This window comes from Gavia stellata, chromosome 6, assembly GCF_030936135.1.
Source record: "Gavia stellata isolate bGavSte3 chromosome 6, bGavSte3.hap2, whole genome shotgun sequence".
Lineage (NCBI taxonomy): Eukaryota > Metazoa > Chordata > Aves > Gaviiformes > Gaviidae > Gavia > Gavia stellata.
Genome location: NC_082599.1, coordinates 1,884,802 through 1,910,924, shown reverse-complemented (window position 1 = coordinate 1,910,924; position 26,123 = coordinate 1,884,802). Strand labels below are relative to the sequence as shown.

Here is a 26,123-nt window from a genome sequence, read left to right as displayed (position 1 = left end):
TGGGAATGGGCTAAGATCTAGAGACGCCCCCCCTGCAGCCCCGAGTGGTCTCCAAAGCCCCTTCTGCAGAAGTGAAGGGAAATGTCCTACGGAATCGGCCGCCAGATATTAACCCGCGGTTGGGCATGCTGCTTTGACATGTGCTTTCCTTGCTTTCTCCATCCTTGGAATCGCCACCACTGCTGGCTGTGTCTCAGTGCCTTCTGGTGTAGGAAGGGGCACGGCGACCACCTGAAGCGGTGTCTGCTTTCCATGAGGCATGGAGATGCGTTTGTAAGGGAGCGGGCTCACCCCGACCCTGGCTCCAGCCAGGTCCCCCCAACCCTCTGGGAACCGTCACCCCGGGCCCTGTCCCCTGGGTTTGGTAGGGACTGCTTGGGACCTTGTGCTGGTAGGGGGGGTCTTCCCCCCACACGTCCAGCATCATGCTAGAGGGCAATATCTCATCAATAAATGAGAAGAAAGAGCCCCTCGGAAAACAATCATTGTTGCAGTCCATCCCTGTCTTGCTCTATCTCTAAGCACAAATAAACCTTGCAAAACCCAAAGAAAATTGGGGAAATTGGGAGGGCCACATGTAGATTTGTTGAGTTTTTAGTGATGGTTGAGGTTTCTCCCCTGTTCTGGAGTTGAATTAGCATCTCCGTGACCACGTCTGACTTTGGGGCCATACCATGACGGGGTAGGTCCCGTAGCACCTGCTACCCCCCACATCTAAAGCCCTGCTGCTGCTGAAGGCAGCACCCAAATTCCTGCTAGCTTTGGTGTCTCTGTTAGTACCGGTGAATATCAGGTTCGTGAAACAACCAGATTGGAGCTCGGCAAACTTCAGGACCCAGAAAAGACAGGCGAGGCTGTGGAGTGCGTCTCCAGTCCCATTCCCGATTTACTCCCCTCTCCCAGTACATCCCAGTACCTCCAGAAGGTGCAGAGGACCAGCCAGTGAACCACGAGTCAGCTGTCTCCTGTTCCCAGTGGGTATTTTAGTTTTGATACCCGCATCACAACAGACACTTTCCGATCACAAGCGATTTGCTCGGCAGCGACAGGGGCTCATGGCTGAAGCAGCGGAGCGTGCCCTGTGCACCGGCTCTGGGCGAGCTGGACCTGGGCATAAATCAAATAGCTCTGCCAGAATCACAGAGGGGCAAAAAAGCAGGGAAATTTGCTGGGAAGGGCTAGGTGAGGAATGCACAGGAGTATTGGCTCTGTTGCGCTTCCAAAAGGCTGATCCCCTCCTGCACTGATTTAGGGTCCTGCCACTAGAAACCCCATTCGGTTTAATTCGGCCCGGACTGAAGTGCATGTTTCAGATACTTCCCTTGCTTTTCAAACCTGCTGTTGACAGCTGAAGGAGTTGCCGGAAGGTTTGAAAAGTTGTCCTGACAATTCAGGGGCTGCAGAAGTGTTGTGTGTCCCTTCTGGCATCCACTTAGGCAGAATAAGGTCAGCCCCATGTCATCCCACTCCACAACAACTTGCGAGGCAGGGAACGACTTGCAGCGTGCCTAGAGCCTGGGGGCTTTTTTTGCTGTTGTTGTTTCTTTCCCAAACTAACTTGATTTTAAAATGAACTTTGAAAACACGGAATGGTATTGGCTGCATGTTTCAGCTCGGTGATGTCTTGGTAGCCAGACTATAAGAAGGGTCGTATATATACTTGATATTAGGTTAGCGCGTCTGAGTGTGTTTTATGTGCTGCCATCAGAAGTCACCAAGTGCCTCTCTCCTAGAAGCAACAAGCAAAAATCAATGAGGGTAGCTGCAAAAGGATGGGGATGCAAGTACTTAATTTAGAGACAGGCTCCGAGGCAGCTTTGAGCTAAGCTAAAAGTGGTACCCCAACTTTCTCTCCCCCAGCAGAGCAAAGCAAAGCTCTCTTGCAGGGTTTGAGTCAGGAGGATTCCCGCAGGCTGAGGCCACCGACCGCTCAGAGCTTCAGGGCACAGTTCATCCGTCTGAGGCTGGAAGACTGGAGTCTCGAGAGCTGTGGCCCTAATTGCCAGGCTCTTGGCAGCTCGGTTGCTTTCCATCTGAGAGTTGGTGATGCTGAGATAGGGCAGAGCACGATGCATCCTAAATCTGAAGCTGTCACTCCCTTTATTCCTTTTGTCAGCGGGCAAAGATGATAATAGAGGCACTTTTTGCAGCAAGAGTGCTGGAGTCGGGATGGGAAATGGTTTCTTTGATTGTCTGTGTCACTGGTACACCATGGGGCAGGACGCTGGCAGCTGAATCAATTCTTCACAGCAAGCAGGTTGCGTGTCCCTGCAGTAACTGTAAACCGCGGTGGGAAATTCGGCACACGGAAGAATGCTGCGGGAGTGGGTCCTCTCAGAGTTAAAGGTGTCTGCGCAGAAATCGTGGACCTCCTGTGCGCCTGCAGCCATGCAAAATCTGTAGCGGGATCAGCATCCCTGCCCTGCGCTTTAGGGGGGCAGCTGAGAGGGACAGACGGCCGTCTTTGATGGGGGGTAAAGTATTGGGTGAAACTCTGCTGTCCTCCAACACCCCTGGCAATCCAGAGACCTTCTCCCCCAGCATTTCCCTGGGAATATTCCTGATTAACACCTGCCTTAAACGCCGAAGGAAATTTCACTTGTTGATTGAGCACTTTGTGCCTGAAATCTGGCAGGGTGAGGGGGTAAATTTGGGGTCATCCTGCTATTTAGTCCAAGGGCCAGGAAAGCAAAACTGGCCTGAGCCAGACAGCCCTGCAAACATGGGCTTGAAAAGAAGATGTGTGCAAAAGGAGCTTTAAAAGCAGGGTCCGACATCAGCAGAGCACGGGAGAAATTAAGATGTAGGCACTACGATTTTATCTGAAAGGCGCTGCCGGAGCTCCTTGCAGGAAAACCTCCCCATGTCCCACCTCCCAGCAGAAAGCCCCATGGTTTGCTCTGCTCACCCCTTCGGTTTTCACTCAGCTTCCTCCTCTTGCCAGTCTCAGCCTGGCAGCCCCCAACCCAGTTGTCACTGGAGGAGATATTCTGCATAATAATATTAATAATAATGATAATCATCATCCACCAGCCTTCTGCAGGGCTTTGGATCAGAATAGCTCTGTTTTGGGAAATGGGTATCAGACTGAGCCAGCGGCAGTCGGCTGAGCTCAACATGACCCAGGGAAGCAGGTCCATGTGGGGTATGAAATGGGACCCCCCAGTAAAGTGGGGGGGTCTTGCCTCTTAGCAGAGCTCGGTGCCTTGCAGAAGGCACTGCACATTAGGGGGATGCATTTTGGCAGCAGAAGGGGCTCGACCCCTTTCTGTTGCTGCAGCCTGTGGTTCCCCAGCCCTGGCCCCACTCAGGCTCTTGGGCAATGCTGAAGTTTCCCTCTGATTTTGCAGAGAAGCTGTAGCAATCCCCCAGTAATTCAAGGGGTGTCGGGAGGGGATTTGGAGTCCTTTCTTGAAGGCATAACCCAAAACAGGGACAAGCTCAGCCAGGTCACCTGCAGAAGGGTCCCAGCCCCTATTCCCAAGGGAGCTGCATCCACACCAGCATTGATGTTAATCTCCGGTAGAAAGGTCCAGTATAAATCAGAAAAACTCTCTTGTTCACACCAAAGCAATTCTCGGATCACCAACCAGCCGAGATGCCGGTGCTCAAGCAGCAAAGCAGCTGGATTAAAGAGGTGCTGGTCAGTGTTTTGCTCTTTGACTTGTCTCTTGTTGTTCCTCTGATCAGACCCACATCTTCATGGATTTGGAAAGGGGAAGGATTTGAAGTTGAATAATTTATAACTGGAAGGGAAAGATAATCATATTCTGCCTCAGAATGTGGCCCACAATAAAAAGAACAATAATAATGAAATAATCCTATATAGAGATCCTGCAAATCCCAACTAGCTGTCTAACTTCATTAAATAAAGACAAACTCCAAGTGCTGGGAAACAATGTCTGAAATGTTCTTTTCTCCGCGCACGCTTGGGACCGTGCCCATCCCTGCCCCGTGTATTTATGAAAGATACGATTTTTGTTATTGTACTTCGGGATTAGCAGATATCCCTGGCCTATAAAATACTCAACCGCAAAATATAAAGCAAACAAGCCTCCGCGTCAGGCTAATGCATGGGCTGTGATTTCACCCCATGCAAGCCAAAGAAAAGTTCAGCTGCCCAGTGGCAAGTCTGACCTGAGCGGGCTGAGTTTGGTGTGAGCTCCTTGCATCGGGAAGAGGAAAAGCAACAGGGCAACTGTGCGCACGGGGGGGTCGAGGCTGGAGGAAATGAATCCTTCAGGTCCGGGCAGTTGTTGTTTGGTTTCTGGCCTCCTAGAAATAGTCCCGGAGCGGTGCTTTGAGATCAGTGGGATTATTCCAGCTAAGGGCGGTGTGTCTGCAGTCCTTTCGAGGGGTACCCCCAGCCCAGACAGCTCAAGCAGAGACAGCTGCTGTCCCTGCCACCGCCGCCCTGCACTCCCATGTCCCTTTGAAAAACGACGCTGAGCGTCGTCCCACAGCTGCCTGTCTGCTATCATCTCTTTTCCTGGGCTGGGTGTGCTGATAAGGGACTCTCCTAGGGTGTAAAGATGCTGGCTGGAGGATTTCCCTCTGCTTGGGAAATGCACTGCTCAGCCCCTTGATCAAATTCAGCTGAAATCAGTCCCTGTTTTGGAGAGTTATTTGGGGCACAGACACCACACTCATCACACTGAAACCCCTAAATTGCAGCTCTTACCGTACAGCCTCCGACCAAGCAGTGTGGGGTGAGGCTGTAAAGCATCTCTCCTGGCACTGAGCTATGGGGCTGAGGAAATCCTGCTCCCTGGAGTTGGTAGCAGAGCTATGGCTCCAGCTAAACCCTGTGATCATTGAATTTTCTTTGTGCCTGAAGACGAGAAGGAGGGAATAGCAGAGCCAGACTACGGCTGCCTCTGACTTAAACCCTTCCCAGGAACTTGTCCTCATTGTTGCCGAGCGGCTCAATCCTCATCCTGCACGGCTGGGAGAGTGCGATGGTGTCCGGCATGTATTTAGGTACTCACTAGATCGTGAAGCTCTCCAGTCCCCATGGCTCTTGCTGGGTTCATCTCAGCCTTTTGAGCTTTGATCCCTCCAAACCTCCTTGCCTTCTGACACTGTCCGGATCAAAAGGAGAAGCCAGCAGGGATCCCCCACCCTTTTGGATGGGCTCTTTCTCTGCAAAAGAGCAAGTGTAGAGGGGTTTCTCTGTCTGCTCAGCTCCTGCTGTAAGTGAAATTTTAGCGTCTCTCAGTTAGTAACCATTACAACAAAAAAAACCCCAAAGAAAACGTGTTCCTTAGGACAAGCCCTGAACAAAAGGAAGAACTCAACAGGGTCGTCCTGTGTTAAAGATTAGACCATATCGAAGACATTTTGCCCCAACATGGAGAATTTGCTTTCTCCCTCTGCCTCCACTTGGCTCTTACAATAGCATTTGGCTATCTCAACCCATAACAGTTCAAACTTCAGCTGGCCTTGCAAGAGCTGGTGTACCAAAGATGATCATTGTGTTGCGCCTTTCACGAAGAGGCCATAAAAAAGTTACACTTGGGGCTGAAACTCAGCCAACAGAATACCTGCTGGGTCAGACTGAGCTTTGCTGTCTTCTGTCATGGGAAGAAAACACCCAAACTCGTGTTCGGTGTACCTGACTTGGCATTAACACCTTTATTTCCACTGAGGCCAGGCTGACACTTGCCAGTGATTAGAGGGGCTCTGTGGTTTAGGGTTTTCCTTTCCCTTCGGAGGCTTAGCTTGGATTGACTTCCAGAAACCTGAATTTCAAGAATGGAGCATTTTGGACTGATGGCTCCCTCTTATCAGGTCATACTTTGATCCTCCTGTGACACAAATTCCTCTGACAGCATTCAGATGATGGTTCGGTTGTTGAAATTTTCTGCGAGGCTGGCCTGTCTTTCTGGCCACATGTTTTTCCCTTTACCCAGCAAAGCAGAAAGTGAACTTCTCTGCCTGTTTTCCCTCTCACCCCTCCAGCATCCCTGGTTCAAAGCATTTCAGCATCAGAGGGATTGTGCTCCTGTCTCCCTCCTTCCCTCCTGACTGCGTGCACCCCTCCATGAGCTGATGCAGCTCACTGAGCTGGCACCAAACTAACCCAGGATGGAGAAAAGAAAATAAATGTAGCAGAAGGTTTGTTGCTGGGTCAGTGAATGGCATCTGCACAGCAAAGGCTCGGATGAGTCCCCAAGACACGTGAGGGAGAGATTGGGTCACAGAAGTGGGGACGAGAAGGGATGAGCAGCCAGCAACGTGTGCAGGTTCCCCCTGACACCATGGTTGTACAGTCATGTTACTCTGGCATGAAGCCCCCCCAGAATCTTCCTTTTGACAGATGCACACCCCATCCCAGGCCTGCTGTGTGCCTTGTGGTCCCTTCCGCTCCTTGGCAATAAACATGCGTAGAGCAACGTGAGCCATGGGGCCAGCAGCCGAGCTCATCGTAGGCTCCGTGCTACCTCTGAACCTCCCCTCCGTCAGCCACACCATCTGATCATTAGCACACTTCTTGGCAGACTTTTCGTCTGAGCAGATGAGCCTTGTATATAGTGCCAAGTGATGGTTCAGGATAACACAGGTCAGGGGTATTGGATGTGACCACCCTCTGTTTTTTAGGGAAAAAATGAGTTTAGGCTTGTAGAGGTGAGGTGTGCTCTTCGTTTGGCATCAGGGCCAGAGAACAGAACCCAGCCCTTGTATTTAACAATACAGACATAAACAGGGACTTCCAGGACTCAGAAGTGGCCCAGACAAGCTGAGATACAACATGGTACCTACTTCCCTGCTTTCTGGTCTGTTGCTTGCGGGGACAGTGGAATGGTCAGGCCAAACCATTGCCCCGACGTCCAGGTTGAGGAAGGTGTTGAGCCAGGCAGGACTAGGCAGCACAGCTGCCCTGCCCTAGCCCACCCCTCTGACCCTATCAAAGTGCAGAACAAATGAGCCTTCAAAGTCCAAAGGTGTTTGGTGTCTTTGAGTCTTTCCACCGTAACGACCTCGAGTATCAGCCGTCTGTCAGATAAGGGCAGCTCACCAAAAGGAGACTTGGCCTCTTGAAAAAGACCAACCCCCAGATCAGTGTCTGGGGCAAGGGCTGGAGACAGGAGTTGCTGTCTCAGCACCCAAGGCAGGCTGGTTATCTCGTTTTTCACATGGCTGCCCTGTTGCTAATCAGGGTTTCTCGATGTTATCTTTACCTCAGTCTCCCTTCCCCTCTCTCCAAGCATTTCAGTGTATTTTTCTGCTTGGTCTTGCCACACTGAGAGCAAGAAGCAGCCTCTATTGCATCTGTAAAGACAGGTTTGAAAGTCACTGGGTGTCCTTAGAAAACCATCTTTTCCCTTCACTGAACTTTGGCTTGGGACCTAAATGTTTTTTTTTTTTTTCTGTATGTTTTAACTGAGAAGTGAGTGGTATGCAAAACCTAGCTCATGCTTGCTGTGGGTTAAGGGATGAGGCACTTTGTAAGGAGCAGCAGATGGTGGGGAACTACCATCTCTTGGGCACGTAGCAGAGGACAAATATCAATTCACTGAGACTCAGTGGTGCTTTGGGGGACTCTGCCACTGTTTAGGACCACTAGCAAGTTATTTAATCATCATCTCATTGCCTTGAATTTCTCACCTGGTTTATATTCCTTGGGCACTCGAGGGAGTGCAGCATCCCAGGAGAGCCTTGAGCCCATCCTGTGCACTAAGCACAGGAACGATGCTGGTCGCAGACACACAGTGGGGCATTTCTTAGCTCAGGAGGAAAAGGAGGGTTTCAGAAGCTGGAGGCACCCTGGCCCTGCTGTGCCCAGGAAGGCTGGGATTGCTGGACCCGGGAGCATCGTTTGAACCTGATTTTATTCACACTTTCCTGCACCGGGCTGTTCCCCTGTTCCGCCTCCCCATCGTGAAGACAACCTGCTCTGTCATTTCTGTCTCTGTCTTTGGCCTTTCTTTCACAGGGCTAGGGAGAAAGAAAGAAATCAGCATTTTTGACCAACCTGGAAGGCACGTGGGGCTGCATTCAGATCGCTCCCTGTAGGTACACTGAAGCCCGCCAAAAGACAAGGCTGATTGACTCGTACACCCAGACCGTGTTACGACAGCATCCCTTGGCTGCAGGACACGAGAATGGTCTCTAACCCACTTCATTTAGTGACACAGTGAGGCCAAGGGCTCCTAAGACGGCTCAGCTGTAGAAACCCATAGGCTGACTCGCAGACTAATTAATTCATTGATCTTGTGATTTAAAACACGTTGGGCAATGCCTGATCTCTTCCAGGAGCAAATAGCCTGCAGCCTCTTTTGTTTTGCAAAGATACAAATCAAATTCCAAAATTCACTGAAACCACTGGACTGATTTCCATGAACTTCACATGCTATTTCCATCCATCCCACTTCTATTGCCTAAACCCCTGCCTTGCATCAATGTTACCTTGACTTTCTTCTCAACTCCTACATCCCAAACCACTTCTCCTTTCAGACACTGAGCAATCAGAGTTAAAGTAGCTTTGAGACACCGGCTATGGCGAGTGGTTGCGAGGAAATGACCTGTTTCTCCTGGCCGCACTCGAAGAGTAAGATCAATAAAGCAACATTATGTAGCGTATCTATTTCGCGGTTAGCAATTTCACTCAGCTCAGTAAAAATACAGAAAAAAAAAAAAAGAAATTAAAAGTGGGAGGGAGCTGATAAGAGGTGGGACTGCTAAGAGATGACCAACATCTAGAGCTTCAAAAGCTGGAATTGCTGGCTTGTCAAGAGCCATTAGCTTAGGAAGCCTTTTAACCTCTCAGAGTTGATATCCCAGAAATTTTCTCTGAGCTTGTGTTTTCTTCCAGTGCCCTCGAGGTTACACTCACTGAATTGCTTGCTCTAAAATGGCCTCTTCAGTAAGGAGTGGAGACCAGGAGTTGAGATTTAGCTCTCCCATTGACTTTCCGTGTGCTTTCAGGTATTTCTCTCTCTGTATGTGCAGCAAAGGCACAGAGGACTTGTGAGGAGCAAAGGTGGACTCTGTGCATTTAGAAACATGGTTTGTTTTTATTGTTCTTCCCAGAAAAGGATAAAAGAGAGAGAGATGGCACTATAGGCACTGAGGTGGAAACGTTTTCCCAGTCTAAATAGCAGTGGTTACTAAAACACACAGCAGCAGGCGGTCAGAGGGTCGGAGGCACTGTATCTAATGCAGACACGGCTTGCTTTCACTTGCGCTAAATTACCAGGACTGTTTACCCAGGCTAGGCACTGGATAGGGACAAAGCAGGAGAGGACTGATTTCCCTCGCTTGGCTTTAGATGTCAGCAACGGGTGCTCATGCATCTCAGAGCTGCCCCTATCCTCAAGGGACCCGTTCAGCTGCGGAGCATCCCACTGCAGATCATCTGCACCCCACAGAACCTGGGTGGGCTGCGAGGTCTTACTTCCTCAGCTGACAAAGGCAGAGGATCTGGTACCAAACTGTTATGTATGCGTGTATATACGAGTGAGCGTGCGGGTGTAGCTGTATGGCTCTGACTCATGCCATAGCATTGCTAAACAGTCTCGGAGCATCCCACCATATGATCCCACTGCAGAGTACCAGCTTCATTTCCAATTCATTTCCCACCATGACTGGTGTTTCTCCGTCAGCCTTTCACCACCACAATGAAGTGTGTTTGTTGTTTTTTTTGTTTCATTCCTGGGATCAGATTTTCTCTGTGATTTGCCTTAACCTCATCATAGAAACCACAAAACTCAAGGGGCCAGAGCCTTCTGCTGGTGTAAACCAGTGGTGTTCCTGTGGAGTGCAGAAGGGCCAAGAGAGTCTCATCTGATGTCAATCAGTGTCACTGTAGGGAAATAAGGAGAGAGACGGACGGTAAATTGGAGAAGCCCAGCTGGCACATGCTGGTCCTGGTCTCCTGGCCCTGGGTTGCATCTGGAGGGGAAGGGAGAAGATTCTGCAAATTGAGAGATCTGGGTCGGATGACAAGCGCCCAGTTTCCAGATGCTTCTCCAAACCATGTTCGGCCATGCTTCAGTAGCTTCTTCTGTGGCTGGCTGCCTTGTGCAATGAATGCCTTCTTGAAAGCATTTAAACAAGAGCAATTTGGGGGGGAGACCTGAAAGGGGGGAGTGTTGCTCTTGTTTCTGGCTGTGGTGGCAGTGGGGAAGGATGATAAACATGCTGGCAGGCTGGATTTTTCAAACCACAGGACAGGGCTGAATTCAGCTGTGGGTTTGGGTCCATTCTTAAAGGATGTCAAATCATGATGTCTGAATCGATGAGATTTGAGCAAATTTAGCATCAGTGTTTAAAGCAGACTGTGCAATAGATGATTGCTTTTTTCTCTCCTACCCAAATTTTTATACTGATTTTATGTCCTTGCATCCCTTGGTGGCATTGACAACGTCAGCATGATCAACAAATTGAACTTTAAGTGCCTATTGCACATATTTTGTAGGACTGGAAGTGGGAAATCATGCCATTCAAAGTCACAGCTACTGTGTACTCCCAATTTACTCTGTCATCAGCAAAAGATGACTCAGGTTTATGGAGGAGCAGGGGGAGGGAAGCATGCTTCAGCTGGTGCAAATGGAACACAGGCAGCCCTTGGTTTGCACCCAGGTAAGGATCCGGCCCTGGTTCCATGCCAACAAGTCTGAACACAAAGAGGATCTCCACAGAGGTCAATGCGGGCACGTACTTGGCTGACCTGACTCAGCGCTTCTTGGGGCAATAAGGGCTCTGAGTTACTCAGATAAGCAGAACAATGGGCAAACCAAAGGGTGAACTGAACCCACTGCCACCCCATGAACAGAGCTGGGTGGAGTAGGAGCAGACAGCCCAACCCTTGCAGCCTGGCCAGGTAGATGCCTCCATCCTTCCATTTGCCACTTTTCCCGTTTCTGCTGACACGGAGGTAAATCACCCATCCCTCCTGTAATTGCAATGCCGCCAAATCTGCTGCATAATAGCCATCAGCATTGTTGCTGGGGGCATGCATGGGTGAGAGCCCACAGGGTGTGCACAGAGATCTAGTAGACCTGGGCATCCAACTCCTTTTCCAGCTTGGTGTCTACTCTGCTGACAATGCCAGCCTTCATTATAGGCACTGTTAGTCCTCCAGAAGAACCAATTATGAGTTGTCTCACTGCTGTGGCAGTAGCCTTTGCTTCTCTTCTGAATTTCCTTATTCATCACTTTCCCCTTTGCCTCTTGGTAGCACCATTGTTCCTTATCCTACTGCTGACCCTAAGGCCCCAGCTTTCAAAATGGACACCTAAAATGGAATGGAAGGGAAGAATAGTCCCTTGGGAAGTACCTCCTTAGGGTTCAGAGTCAACACCCTGCAGAAAGTGGACCAGGCAAAGATCTACAGTTCATGTGTCCAAAAGCAGCAGGTTGGGAAGCTCGTGTTTCCTGGAAAGCCTGCAGCAGAATGCAAAGCAGAATGAATTGGGAAGAGAAGGCTGTAATGATCTTATAGGTCTTTTCCAACCTTAGTGATTCTGTGATTCTGTGATTCTCTGACTTTAAGATCATTGAGTCCAACCATCAACCCAGCACCACCATGCCCACTAAACCATGTCCCGCAGTGCCACGTCCACACGTTTTTTGAACACCTCCAGTGATGGTGACTCCACCACCTCCCTGGGCAGCCTGGTCCCATGGGAGGGATGCCACACTGCAGCAGGTCCCACTCCATGGATTCCTGGCTCAATCCCTGCTACCGTCACATCCAAGGCATCAACACCCCAAACCAGGCCCCTGTTGGGACTCCCACCACCAGCCACCACCCAGTACTCCTGGAGCATGGGAATGCCTCTATCCCAACAGCAAGATGCATGGATGCCCCATTGCAACGTGCTCCAGGGTTGATTGGGCCTCTTGCAATGGGTCGCAGCCTGTATTTTTCACTCCGGGGACCGTTCCTCCTCCCTCCCTTCCATCTCCCGCCAGGGCATGCACAGCCACCGCAGCTTTTCTCCCCGCCGTGCCTTCCCCCACGGCTTTGAGGCCATGGCTGCCCTCAGCTCCAGGTGAGCAGCGTGTCAAGCCCTCCAGTGTCTCCCCTCCATGCCCAGAAAAAGGGGGAGACGGGGTGGGGATGCCGGAGCTGACTGGCTGGAGCAGGGAAGAACGTCATGCCCCAGAGCTGCCTGCACCGCACTGAGAGCTTAATGTGCCGTAATCACAGAGCTGGCCTTGTTGTAACGGCACCCCGACCATGCACAGCTCCCCGCCGCCGCTGGCAGCTCCCGCTCTCCCTGCCCGCGGTTGCTGCCGGGTGGTTTTTTTGGAACGGGTTCCCCCCCTCCCCACTCCCCGAGCAAAGGGAGAGGGGGTCTGCAGGGAGGAGAGGAGAGAGAGGGCAGTGGGGCGGTGTCCCCCCTCGGCCACCGACGCTGCCGACCCTATCGGGTTGTGAATCAGGACATTAATCAGCGTTATGGGGCTTGGGACGGGGTCAGATACCTGTGGTTTGAGGCGTGCTGGCAGGGCTCAGCATCGCCGGAGTCATAATACCACACACTGCTCATGAAAGAGCGGAGCTGCAACGTTCCAGGAGGCATGGTGCCGGGAGGGACGGGCGACGGGACGGGGAGGCGGCTGCTGATGGGGGCGGGAAAGGAAAGGCAAAGGGAAGAGGGGAAAAAATAGAAAGAAAGAAAGAAACCCTCTCCGTGGGTTTCCTGGCTGTTCTGCCTACAGGAGTACGAGAGGAGAGGGCTGCTTGCTTTATAAGCTGCCTGCTGAGCCTTTGCCTTGCCTCTTGCATCCTCTGCGCAGGGAGTTTGCTGCACATCCCTTCCCGCGAGCGCTGGCAAGATAGTGAGGGTATGAGAGCATGAAAAATAATTAGACTAACCCGGCAGGAGAAGTGGCGGAGGAGGGTGGGAAGGCAGGGCCCTAAAGGCTGGGCCAGGAGCTTGGGAGAGAAATAAACGGGATTCCTGTTCCTGGGAAGGGGGACCAGAGGAGTCAGGGCCCCTTCATTGTCCCTGTGATTGGGGCTGCTTTGCTTTCCAGGGCAGCATGAAACAGGCTCTCAGCTGCCTCTGGCTTTTAGATGATATTAGGTGTTATAAAGTCTAAGGAAAGCTGTCAGGAGTTCAGGTTTGGGTCCACCTGGGAAGTTTGCAGAGCTTTCCATGCTGGTTTCTCCCCACACATCGCAGGACACCATAGGTGAGCTCACAGGATGGGAGAATGTTGGGGGATCTGCTGTGGCAAGTCATTGAGGGAGCTGGGGTTGTTCAGTCTGGAGAAGAGGAGGCTGAGGGGAGACCTCATCGCTCTCTACAACTGCCTGAAAGGGGGTTGTGGGGAGGTGGGTGTTGGCCTCTTCTCCCAAGTGACAAGTGATAGAACGAGAGGAAATAGCCTCAAGTTGTGGCAGGGAAGGTTCAGGCTGAATATTAGGAAAAAATTCTTTACAGAGAGAGTGGTGAAACACTGGAATAAGCTGCCCAGGGAAGTGGTGGAGTCACCATCCCTGGAGGTGTTCAAGGAATGTGTGGACGAGGCATTGTGGGACGTGGTTTAGTGGGCATGGTGGTGTTGGGTTGATGGTTGGACTTGATGATCTTACAGGTCTTTTCCAACCTTAGTGATTCTGTGATTCTGTGATTTGAAGACCAAGGGGTACCAGCCAGGGTGCAGCCACACCTGAGGACCGCCCTGGGAGAAGCACGCTGTGGTCCCCAGCCTCAGAGCTCCCGTCGTCTATCATCCCAGTCCCTGACCACACAAGCAGGAGAGCTGGCCCAGCCACAGGGCATCCCAGGGTGGGAAAGGGACCGTAACGCCACGCTGCAAATGCACAAGGCTGGGGGAGCGGAGAGTGTAAGGAGAGAGAGGGGTCTGTGTTTGTGATCAAGACCTGAGTGTGCTGTGAGGGGTTCGTGGGGACACCTTGGCTATGCGGAGCTGTGTTTTCCCTCCTATCTCTGCTGCCTGGAGGGAGGCAGGAGTCCCCGTAGCAAGCATGGGGTTGACCATGACACTGTCAGACTTACTTGGAAGTCAGATGAGATGGATCTCACCTGCTTTTGGAGGCCACAGCCTCTCCATCTCCAAGGGAGGGAGGTAACCCAGTTTTCCTCCATGGGCAGCAGAGATCCAGCAAGGAGAGAGTCGCTGCAGCAGGCACCTAAAGGGGAGCAGATAAGACACCGTGACATCGCTGATTTCTGCCCTGCTCTCGGGAGTGAGCTCATGATACCATGGGTGTCTGCAGTGAGGCAAGCTGGATCACTGGGTCGGGCAGAGGCAGAGCAGCCCTCAGGAGACTCTGTGTCTGTCTACCAGGTCCCGTCGGTGCAGACTGACACAAGCCGCTTCTGCCAGTGGTCTAGGCAGCCGTCGGCCACCTCCAAACAGGATGTGCTAGGCCACCCTACAAGGCAAAGTCCAGGCCTGTTGGCTTAGTGTTGCATCTTTCTCCTCTTTTTTTCTGTTCTTTACCTGTTCCTGTAGTTTTATTACTGCGTCTTTTAACCACAGTGGGCTTTAGGCCATCCTCCCTGTTTTTAAGACAATAATGTTGCGTTTGTGGCATCGTGGTTAGCGGCATCGGCAGGATGTTCTCAAAGGCTTCCCGGTTTCCATGAACACTGTCTGTTCTGAATTTATTTTGCCAGTTGATGCCAACAATTGACCTTGTAAGTCTTTTCCCCTCTGCCATGTAGAAAAAACCCTCTTCATCCTCTGCAGTACTATGGACATCTCTTTCTCCTAATGAAAGAGGGTTGCAGGTAGCACCCAGTGCTGCAGGGAAGGAGACCCTGCCTTAGCAACCCATTTGAATGATTACAGGTGGAAAATACTCCCCAAATTATGACAGTTGCTTAAAATATCATGAGCTATTCAAAAAGGGGAAGATATTCTTTCTCTTCCTATTTCTACCCTTATTCTGGCAGTCTGGAATTAATCATCTCCAGGTTCTTTCTGCTACCATGGCATGTAAATGCTTGCTTTTATTGTAAATGTGAGCTGTATGTCCCCCAACACATGACACCAGAAGCTAAAGCTCAGAGAAAACCAGACTTAAAAAACACCAGATAAAGGAGTGAGAACTCTCAGTCCTGATGCATGGCTGGCTACCCATGTCCTTAAAGGGCAGGGGGGAAATGAGTAAGAAAATACTATTATCTTCTTCTTGCGTGTCCTTCAGCAAGTCAGCCTCTGGAAGGAGTTGACAAAGTAGACATCTAAAGAATTTGGGGGAGTTACTGAAAGTGAAAGCTCTTTTGCCATTTTCCACATTTATCACCTAGCCAGTCAGTGTGTGGTAGAGGAAAGTGTCAAATTAAAAGAAAACAATAATCTCCTACATTTTCCCTCCTCTGGGGATTACTGCTGTTTGCTTTGTTTGTATATGAATCAGTGTTCTCCTGCAAGTGCCTCGAAAGAAAATTGGTTTCATTTGTTCGGTGTTTTGGGGACAATTTGGTCTTTTGTTGCATTTGTGATGTTCAGAGTTAGGAGATCTTGACACTGAAGTTTGCATGTTTAGATTTGGGAAATGCGCCTTTGGAAAGAGCAAAACCCTGCATTTTGTGCCTGAATTTTAAAAAAAAAAAAAAAAACCAACAGAAGAGTTCTGAACATGACTGAAAGAGGACAGTAAGAACCCAGAGCTAAAAGTGGTCTCTGGGGAATGCAGAGACTGTCTTGGAGTAAGTGAGCACAGATATTGGAAGTAGCTGCGTGAGCATCTCACAGGGGGATACATAGGAAGCTGCTTTCTCTTCCAAGTGCTCCTGATTCCTCTTGGCTGTGTTGGAGTTGGAAGCTTTTAGAGGCAGAGACTGCCTCGTGCTGTGGTCCAGATTCATCCCCCCCCTTCCCCTGGGCATCCTGAGCAGGAGACTCCTCTTGTCCGCTCTGACATGTCTAGGTGTCTACTTGGGCTTTGTGGTCTGAGCTTGTCCGTGGAGCTCCAGCCAGCACAGCAACGAGCCTGGAGAGAGATTCAGTTCACTCTACATAGGCAATGAAGACTCAATTCATTTGCCTCCATGTAGTCATCCAGAGGATGTCCGAGATATCTACCAAGAGCAGGTGGACATGGCAGAGGACCAGCAGGAGCAGGAGCTGGAGGCCAAGTGAGCTACAGCAGGGCATCAGGTTGCACTTGACACCTTGCTTCTTGCCACTGAACAGCCTCTGGCAAAGCAAGATTTGGGATTTTCCTCTCTGTGGTCAGTGGAGCAAGACAGAGACCTGGAAAGGGTGCATCACCCCTCACAAGCAGAGTCCGTCTTTCTCTGTTGACTAAGCTGGAGGGACTCACCCTAGGACAGATCAGGTACATGCGGTGGATTTTGGCCTAAGTGATTATGCTGTAGTAATTTCTGGACAGTTCCAATTCCTGGTCAAAACCTGCAGCTGCAGTAGTAATGCAGGTGGTTGTTACCAATAAAAATCCCCCCAAGACTGCAGTAAGGCTGATAATTTTCATCCTTTCTTTCTGTCCAGAATATTAGGCTTCAAATCTGACAATGTGTTTTAAAGAAACTTTTTCAATCCTTTTGTTGGGAAAAAAAAAGCCAGAAAACAGCCATTTATCTGGTTGTAAATAAACCTACTCATTTCAAAAACTAGAAGGAAAACATCCACTTGAGCAGGGACTTCTGAGGAAACCATGTCAAGTCCCTGTCCTTGACATCTCTTTGCGTTTTCATGTAATGCTGAAGAGTGGCTGGTACAGTTACACCACAGACTACCATCATCTTCAGGAACACCTGGAACTACAAGCAGTACCTGCTGATCAGGCCGTACCTCCCAGGTTTTGAGTCTGCAGTCTCCAGCTTCATCAGCAGCGATGGACACTCCTGAGGGGTTTCTGAAAGGTGGATAAAAATCCCAAAGTCTGTCATTAATAGATATGCAGTTTTGACACAAAGTCCACACTTCCACCAAGAAATGGTGAAGGGCTCACAAATGACAGAGAGAAGTTGAAAGCCACTGCTCAGCCAATAGTTTCCACATTTGTGTGGCCAAGGAAACTGTTAGCCGCCAATATTTCCTTCAGACCACCATGATTTGAATCCTCTGACCTTTAGTTAAAAATGCTAGTGTTCACTCTGGTTCTGTAGAGAAACTGGGGATCACTTGTCAAGACCTTGTCAGCCACTGGCCGTTGTGGACCGTGGCATGGGAACACCAGCCTAGATGGAGACTGAGTGTGCTGCTGGCCTCTGTTGAACCGCAGACCAGCACGTGGGATTGATGTCACCTTATCTAGCGTTTTAAAAATTATTTTTTGAGGTTTGTTCTATAGTCAGCATGGCAGTCAGACCTCTCCTCTCCTCCCATGTAAGGGGGTTTGTGTCTCCTGCTGGTTGTTCCTGCTTTTCTTTGTGGTCTATAGAAAGAGCCATGAACAACACGCTAGGTTAGATGCTTAACCTTTATATGGTTGAGGATGGAGATGGCTCTGCACCAAAATAACCTGTGTGCTATTTCTGGCTGTGCCAATCAGCCTGGGGTGACTTTGAGAAGCCCCTTCCTTTTTTGGTTCTTCTATCCTTTGTCCAACTTGCTTCTTTAGGCTTGGCTTTTGAAGCATCTAGGTACTAACTGAAATCTGAGGGAGTTATCACCAAAACAACTTTACACCCTTAATTTCTGGGCCCCGAGCCATAAGTTCCTCAGAGGAGAGACGTGTTTTTCTGCAAGCCTGCATAAAGAGAAGTATAACAGCAACAGACTCTTATCTGAGGCCTCAAAATGTGTTTGTCCTACAAATACTGATGTAAATCTCTAGTCTGCACCTCCCACAGGAGTCACTAATACGGATCTATTGGCTTTGGAGTGGTGGCTGGTTTTGCTGTAGGCAAGCAGCCAAAAATAACATCTTCCTGTCCTCCCCCTCCAAAATCTATTGTGTGAATCTAGTGTCTCATTGCAGATGGGGCTTCTTTATTTTCAGTTGCGAAGGATGCTCAGCATGGAGGGGAGCACATATAAAGGGATGTGCATCTCATGGACACTCTGGCTATGCCAACTTCTGTTCAAAGGTGTTTTGACACCAGCAGAGCAATAGTGGATGATCTGAAGGGAAAATGAAGATTGGGGCTGGTGTTCCCCAGTGTCTGCTTGCCCCTTTAGAGGATGGAGTCTGGCCAGAGAAGCTTTCTGCTTTCTCATTGCCTCTGTCGCAAATCAACCCAGGATGGAAGGGAGGGGGGGCGTGTAAAAGAATCACAGTTAATGGATTTGAGAGACCATTACAACGGGAACTGTACACGACAGCGTTGTGGTTTCAGCAGCCGCTCTGAAATAACTATCTTCCCACTCCCCCTGCATCTGAGTGCTCATGGATATTGTTTCAGACTCCTGGTCAGCTGAGCAGGATAAGCTTGGTTTGTGCAGGGTATCAGTTTGTTTTCTCCAGAACCGTCTCCTGTCTCTTCTTATTTCGCATGAAAAAGGCTATGAAACTTTTGAATGTTTAGGAGGAGTAGCCTCTGGTAGCCTTTGGGTAAAATATCCCTCCCTCATGCTTTTTTTTAATACACAAATGCACATTTCATCTGTGGAATTCTTTGCTGTAAGACTGCATTATGACTGGAGGTAGAGAAGGATTCAAGTATGGCATAAAAATGGATAGAAGTACCATTAACATGGCATTGATAACATTTTTGGGATACGCTACAATGCTTTGGGACATAAGCCAGTCTGCTCTAAATAAAGGCCAAGAAGAAGTTTCTTCCATTGGAAGACTATTTAATAGCTGCGTGTCACAAAATTTCTTTTGCCTTCATCTGAAGCAGGCGGTGCTGGCCAGAATCAAAGGCAGGATGTTAGAGTTTAAGATCCAGGGTATCACAACCAAGCATGGTTTTGCAGCTCCTTCAGGCAGAGGTCAGAGACCTGCCAACTCCCAGGCAACAAAGCAGAGCATTTAATGTGATGTAGTCATGAGAGTTCAAAGACTCCAGCAAATTCCAGAACTCTTCAAAGGAGAAAAATGATTTGCCCACAGGAGGAAGTCAGAAACTAGTCCACCCCACTGATACACCGAACTTGTGAGCTAGGGATGAGATCTTTGCTTTGAATAACCCTCAGTGGATCGCACTGCCATAAGAAAGTCTCGTTCAGTCATGCCTTCAATCATTGCAAGTCCTTTGTGCCAAAACATCTTGCAGCAATGAGTCTAACTACATGTTGCATGAGTGTCTCAAACCTGCCACCTCTAGACTTTAGCTGATGTCCCACAACTGCATTATCACTCCACAGTTCTTGAAGCCAAGCACTGCCAACGCTATTCGGAACCATCCTTCTCCCTCCCTGGAAAGACCCTGTAGGCTTGAGAGGGCTCCTCAGACCACAAGGATGTTCTTAGCCTGTATCCACCTACCAAGGACCTGTCAGCACAGCCTCCATCAAGTTGTTGAGGATACATTAGAAGATTTTTGGCTCAAAGTTTATGCGTCTGCCACAAGCAACCCTTTGGTTCATTGCTGCTGAGGAGTCTTGGCACTCTTAGATAACAGAGTCCAGGAATAATGCTTTCTCATACATCCAGTGGAGGAGGTGACTTTGTCCCACTCTGGCAGGCAATGACTCATTGCCACCTCTTCTTTGGGTTTCCACAGGCCCATGAAGCTACTACAGCAGCTCTCAGCTCAGTGGGTTTCTCGTTTACAGTCTGTAGCTGCCAGCCTATATACAGCATGTCTGTATGTTGGAGAAACCCCTCCAGTACCTGCATGAGACCCCACAGTCCCACTCAGAACATGGCAAGGCATGTCCTTAACATCAAAGACTGGCAAATCACAGGTCCTCTGCTTTTTACGTTGCCTGCCTGGATTCAAGGTTGAGACCTTGATCCCTTCCTTCTAGAGGCTCCACATCCTATGTCCAGAACATCGGAGAAATCTTTAACTTTGGCTGCAGACATTAATAATAACAGCATTCTTTGGTTGCCATAAAACTCTTTGTAGCAGGTGCAAAGGTCATCTGTGCAGACACCCGGCTGTGTCCTGAGGTGGCCCAAGAGCAACAGAGAACTCATGATCTATGAGGCTGAGGAGAGAAGACACCCTTCAGTGTCCCGAGTACGTGTATGTGCATCGAGGGTGCAATCCATGGAGCAGATTCCCAAGTATGCCCAGACCCAAGTGCAAGCCTGGGCTAACATGAGATGGTTGTTCAGAGGAATGACCAAGCTGACAGCTGCTTTGCATCACCAGAGCCCTGCAAAACAGCTAATGCAGGCCAGCCGAATCGCTCCCTGTAATCTTCTCTGTGTTTATTGTATTAGTAGTGTTTTATGGCGTGTTTATATATGCTTCACGTTCTGACTTTCTGGGTAGGCACATAACATCACTGCAGAGCACAGGCACGCAGGAGTCGGGTGCATGAACACAGAGGGGACCCGGACCAGCCTCTGTTTCTGCTCAAGGCAGGTGATCCATAAGGAGATCTGTGTCCTCTGAATCTGGACCTGATTTCCAGGTCTTGCTGATCCGTGTTCTCCAGACATACACCTGGACCGGCAGACTCGAGCCCTCTAAAGGTGCCGCAAGTTCAGACCCCCAAAACATAAGCTATTTTCTAAAGACTCGGGGCCATTATCACCTGTGTATGAATCCACATAACTGGGAGAACCAGCCCCCTCTGAACTGGTGCCAGTTCTGCTCCCTTGGTCACCAGTGCTTTTTGGAAATATCACCTGTCAGGCATCTGGGTAGTCCTGTGCACCCTCTGTCTGGTTATCTACTAAATAAGTACATAGGTAGTGCAACCTACATATCTTTTCAGTCTAATTAATGCTCCCACTCCTCTTTTCCTCCTTTTTAAGGGTTCTTATTTCTCCTTCTTCCTGTTCTACCCAGGAAATGTTGGGATGCTGCCTTTCATAGAGCTCCCAGGAGGTAGAGCAGATCAATTTTTAATTCAATTTCCTTTCCTTCTACTCCGGGTTTATCTAATAGTGTAAAGCACCTAAAAGAGGCAGAAGGCTGGAAAGAGACAGACGCATTTGCTAATACCCAGAAGGGTGGGAAATAAAGGCAGGCCTGATACCGTATATTTCTGTCTGCCTTGCAGGAAAAAAGTGTATTATTTTCTTGTAGAAATCGTCAGGTTGGTAAATGAAATTGCTCTTGCAGCAGTGATATTTTTGTGCTACGCTCTTTTAAAATTCAGACCCACACCAGCTCTGCACATGGGCTCTGGCAGCTGCAGGAAGAAGTGGGGCAAATGCTGTCCCAGTGATTCTACAGCCTTCAAAAACCGATGGTCACCCAACCACCCTTGGGTTTTCTTACTCACTCACGAAGTGCTTATGGAGTGAATTACCATGACACAAAGCAGGCCTGCTACAAGAGGTATTGAGTGCTTGTACACAGCATGTGCCCCAACAGCCCTTCGCCAGTGCTCAGCCCATGTGGCGTAACTGGCATTCAGGAAGGATCGGGGAAATAAGTGTGCTCAGCAAAGACAGAATATTTCAGTCTCAAGCTCGTGCAGAGTTTCAGCAGTCCCAGGACTCGAAATATCCTGTGATGGACTCAGTAGGAAAGGCTTAGTTTGACAGGGCTTCTGCTCTGAGCTGTCTTTTCCTCCTCATCCTAGAGCTTGCCCCAAAGACAAGGGCAATGACCTCCTGTGTCATTGAGAAGACTGGAGTAAAGGCTAAGAGAGGGCTCTTCGTCTTATGGTTCTGAACCGATGGAAAAAAACACAACTGCTTTCAGTGGGAGATCAGCTCTGACACCCAGTGGGCCAGAGGTAGAAGAAGAAATTTGGTCAGTGGTAATGGGACTCCAACTTGGGAGATGCAGCTCATGCATGTTCCCTCCCTCTCACGCATGAAGGGGCATGAACAGAGCAAGGCTAAGGCATGTCTAGGGTATCAGTCACCTCTGCAGAGGAGGACATTGTTGGGAGGCTGAACCTTTGAGCAGGAAGCCCCAGGATGAATGTGATCCCCCCAACCTGAAGCCATGTCTCTGCCTGGTCCTTCCTTCTGCATTTACACCTGCCATGTGGGGAACATCCAGGCTCTCCTGGAGGCAGCAAATGGAGAAAGGCTAGAGAGATGCTCTGAAGCTCTTACACCCCTCTCAAGTGATGAGAGGTGGAGGACACACAGCATCAACTGCATAGACAGCCTCCCTGCACCCTTCCCCATAGGCTCTTCATGTTTTCCCCTATCAACAGAACACAGCTGGGATAAATCTCCTGAGGGGGCCAAGGTACCATGTTAGAGGGGATCCCCTGGACCCCTCAGCAGCGATCCCCCTCTCCGCGCCGTAACAAATAGACACAGAGTCACCGGCACAGAGATGCTGTCTCTTGCTTTCCTGGTGTCATCCCAGGGGCTTGGTCTGGGTATTGCTCTGATGGCACAACATCATTGTCTGGTGACAGGATTCTGATCTGTGGCGAAGAGTCTCCTTAGTGCATATCTAGGCAGTCAGTAAAATATTTATGAAGCAGGACTGATTTGCTCTGCGGGGCCTCCGAGGGCAGGGAGGAGGAAGCAGAGAGAATACTACAATTGCAGAGGCTGCTATGGTTTCTAGCTGAAATACACCTTCAAACCCTCCATGAAATGTTTTCTTTAAACAGGAATGCTCCCACACACACGTGGGCAGCCCAGACACTAGAACAAAGTTAACGGTTCCAACCAAGCCCAGCTCAAAGGACGGATTCACTGTGTATCTTGTACGTGGTTAAATAAGAGTAATGTCAGTAATCACCCCAGACAGCAGTGTGGGGACCTCCAGCACCAGCCCACCAGAGCAGGTCCAGTTAGTAGCCATGGCAGGGAAGATGCAAGACATGAGAACTACCCCAGGCTTGTGTGTGGTGGGGGTCCTGTCTCTCTTTTCAGTGCAAAATGATTTGGTCCTTTCCCCTGCCTGACTCCTCTTTTCTCATCCTGCAATCCACCGTACATCCCGCTGCAGTACCAGAAGCTCCCCGGGTCTCTCCGCACTACCGCCTCTCTCCTGTGAAATGACAGCAGGTCCTTCGGTCTGCACGAGGTCTTCGTTTGGACAGGCACGTGCACCGGGGTCTGCCCATCAGCCTGCGGGTCAGCCCTGGGCACGCGGGGTTTCCTTCAGAGTGGAGAGGAGGTGGAAAGGGCTGTGCTGTCTTTTGAGCTGAGGCACTTATCCTTTTTCTAGATGTCAAAATGATGAGCACCTCTCTCTGAGCTGGTCACCCCTGCCCACACATCCATAAGCCATGGAGGAAATATCCAGCTGTCAAAATCTCTCCTAAACTGAGCTGTCCTCATCCAGCACCAATTTCTCTCAGCTGGCTGAAAGCAGCCCACAGACACTAGCCCAGATGAACCGTCTAACTTTCAGATACTTTCAGTTTCTGAAGTAGGATGGAGGAAACCCTACTCAGGTCCTGCTGTGTTCACACAGCATTCAGCACAACAGCACCCAGTCCTTCCTGGGGGCCTCCCAAAACACACAGAAAATGCAGTAATTGTCTGCCCTGCTCAGTGCAATACTCCAGATACATTTGCTCCAGGTCTTTGGAGAGGGAAAACTCGTATGTGAGAGAGCAACATGCAGAAAGACTCATCTGCAGAGGTTTTTTACAACGAGCAGCCCTACAGCTCGGCAAAGGTTCCTGAGTCCCCTCTCTGTAGGTGGTCAAGAGCAGATGGCTTTGGAAATATATAATAGGTGAAGCATAATGCAATGCTTCCTTTCGCTTCCCCAACTATACAAAGTTCAGGGACTTCCTGAGCAAGACTTAGTTCCCATGGGCATACCATATGTTTGATTGTTTTTTAATCTGTCCATCCTCCCCTTAAAATTTGAGCATCCACAGTGTTTTGCATCAAGAAGTTTTCCAGCTTTACCAGAACTCATGCAGAGCTTTGCCAATCATCAAGTCAGGCTGGTGGGACAAGATGGAGAAAGCTGATTCCTATACCTGGCTTTACCACAGATCTACTGGGGGGTCTCGGGCACACACTTCTTTTCCCGAGGCAGCCAGGGCACCTCTGTGTTCAAAGCCACACGTGGGCTCTGGAAACATCCTGGCTGCCACCAGTCTAGATGGTTCTTCAGAGCTGTGCCATTTCCCACCACATTCCCTGCTGTGCCCATGTTGTCACTGAGCTCCGTTTGACTTTCTGAACCAAACAACCCAAATTCTTTTCACCTGGAGTGAAGAATGTGACTGAGCTGGGTTAGCAATCTGGGTATGCCTGGATGCCTCAGAAGTCAGAGCAGAGAGAGGGCATCCACAAACCATCTTTTGGCTCCTCTAAGGTCTGCGGCATGGGTTGACATCACTATCCTGCCCCGCAGAGGTGGTCTGAAGCTGGGCATGCAGAAGTTCATACGGCAAGTGTGGGACTGCTTGCCATGGGATGCTCCAAAGGGGCTTAGTGGCCCTGTGGAGGAGCCCATCTCTCCCCACCAGCTGTGTTCTCCATACAGGCTTCCTCATGGGGTGGGGTGAACTGAGCTGGAAGGACATGGTGTTTCCTTGGGGCTGTGGAGGTAACCCTGCCACCCCATCCTGGTTTCAGGTTCTCTGATTTCTGAGGTTAAACAGTATGGTGCCCACACCAGACACGCTGGCTCCGAGAGCCCCAGCCAGACCATGGACCATGGACCTCATTTACGTGCTTTGCCGCAGAAGTCCCCCAGATGTCAGAGGGTCACAGGGCCGTGGGACCTGGGTTTGGGGAGGGGAAGGGGAGGAAGGGAAGGGAGGAAGAGGGGCTGGCCCAGGGGTCCTCTGCTATCGCCAAACCGACTGTCACAATAGCTGCACTGTTGCCTCGTGGGCTGGCGGGGTGATGGGATTTTGCAGGGCTGTAAATCACTTTCCTGGCGGCCGCGTTCTCCTGCCCGTGTTGAAAAGGCTTAGGTTTCCCTCCAGCAAAAGTGATGGCAAGCTCGGGGAAGGAGGCGGAGGCCAGGTGCTGGAAACATTTAGTGGGGGCATCCCCAATCGCATACCTCTGAAATCTGACCCTGGCAGGGAAGTCGATGCGGTTCAACTGACTTCAGGACCTCGCTGCGCTGCTGCCAGAACAAACAGCTGCATTGAGGATTCCTGGGCCATTAGCAGTGGCCATCCACACTGGGAATGCTTTCTCCTGCCTTGCCAGGAAGGAGGGAGGGAGGCACCACACGCTCACTTGTGCAGCTCCCAGATGCTCGCAGGCAGCCCCATGCTTGCTCGGCATGTGCGTGCACAGTGGCACTTGCACCAGGCTCTCGTTTTAGGCACGGGGAGCGGGGGGATGCAAACACCCTGAGTGATGCATGGATGCAGGCAGGCTAACACATGTCCAGACACTAAGGCACACACTGAGCAGGACACTGAAACCCCCTGGGACGAGCACCTGCACCCAGCAGTCTGGGCACACAGCTTTGCAAAGTCCCCAGTGTGCAAAAAGCAGGTATGTGATGGAGAAGGCTTTCCACCTGTTGGGAAGAGCTGTACAATACAGCTGCAATGGGGGTGAGGGTGTCTTCCAGAGGGACCTCCCTCCATGCCTAAGTCCCTGTGTCCCAATTCACGAGTCCATGAGTTGAACCCAGTCCATCCCAGGGATCCTCTGACTTAGCTGGACTAAGTACTCGGGGGCAGGGTGCAACACTGAGAGGTGACAGCTCTGAGAGAGAGGAGGGGAAAACAGCCCTGAGAGCATAAATATCTTCCTGTTAAGTTAGGCTGTGCTATTAGCGTCATCCGATGGCTCTTGGGCAAGAAGGAAGGAAAGAGGATGGAGGCCAAGAGCATAAGACACCCAGTGCTTCAGCTTTCTGCCTTGCAGTGAATGGGAGAGAGCATTCACACTCCAAGCATGGCCCAGCCCAAGAGGAGCTGGGCATGGGTGGCATGGCCTCTGCAAAGGACAGGTGGGTAGTGGTGGCCTGGAGAGGCAGAGAGCAAGCAGAAATCTGCAGGGGGATAAAATGGCTCACTGAAAGAGGAAAACAAATTTGATCTGCTGAGTGATGGTGATACTTGTATGGTGTTAAGAAAGATGCTGTAGTCTGTCAGTTGAGTTTCTGTTTTCTGTAGGGTACTTTGATGCAACTCTCAGTTGTGTTTTTGTTAGAGGGGTGTCACAAGGAGAAGACCATGCACTTGGAAAGTCAGATGGATTGCCTGGGCTCTCCCAGGGGCTGAAGAAGAGCCCTCACTCA

The 26,123-nt window shown here is 50.2% G+C and overlaps 1 protein-coding gene across 1 annotated transcript in view; it reads left to right on the top strand.

The window, feature by feature from the left end:
* The window catches only part of PTH1R (parathyroid hormone 1 receptor), a 120,035-nt gene that overhangs the window by 655 nt on the left and 93,257 nt on the right, over positions 1-26,123 (top strand). The gene's annotated exons all lie outside the window — the stretch shown is intronic.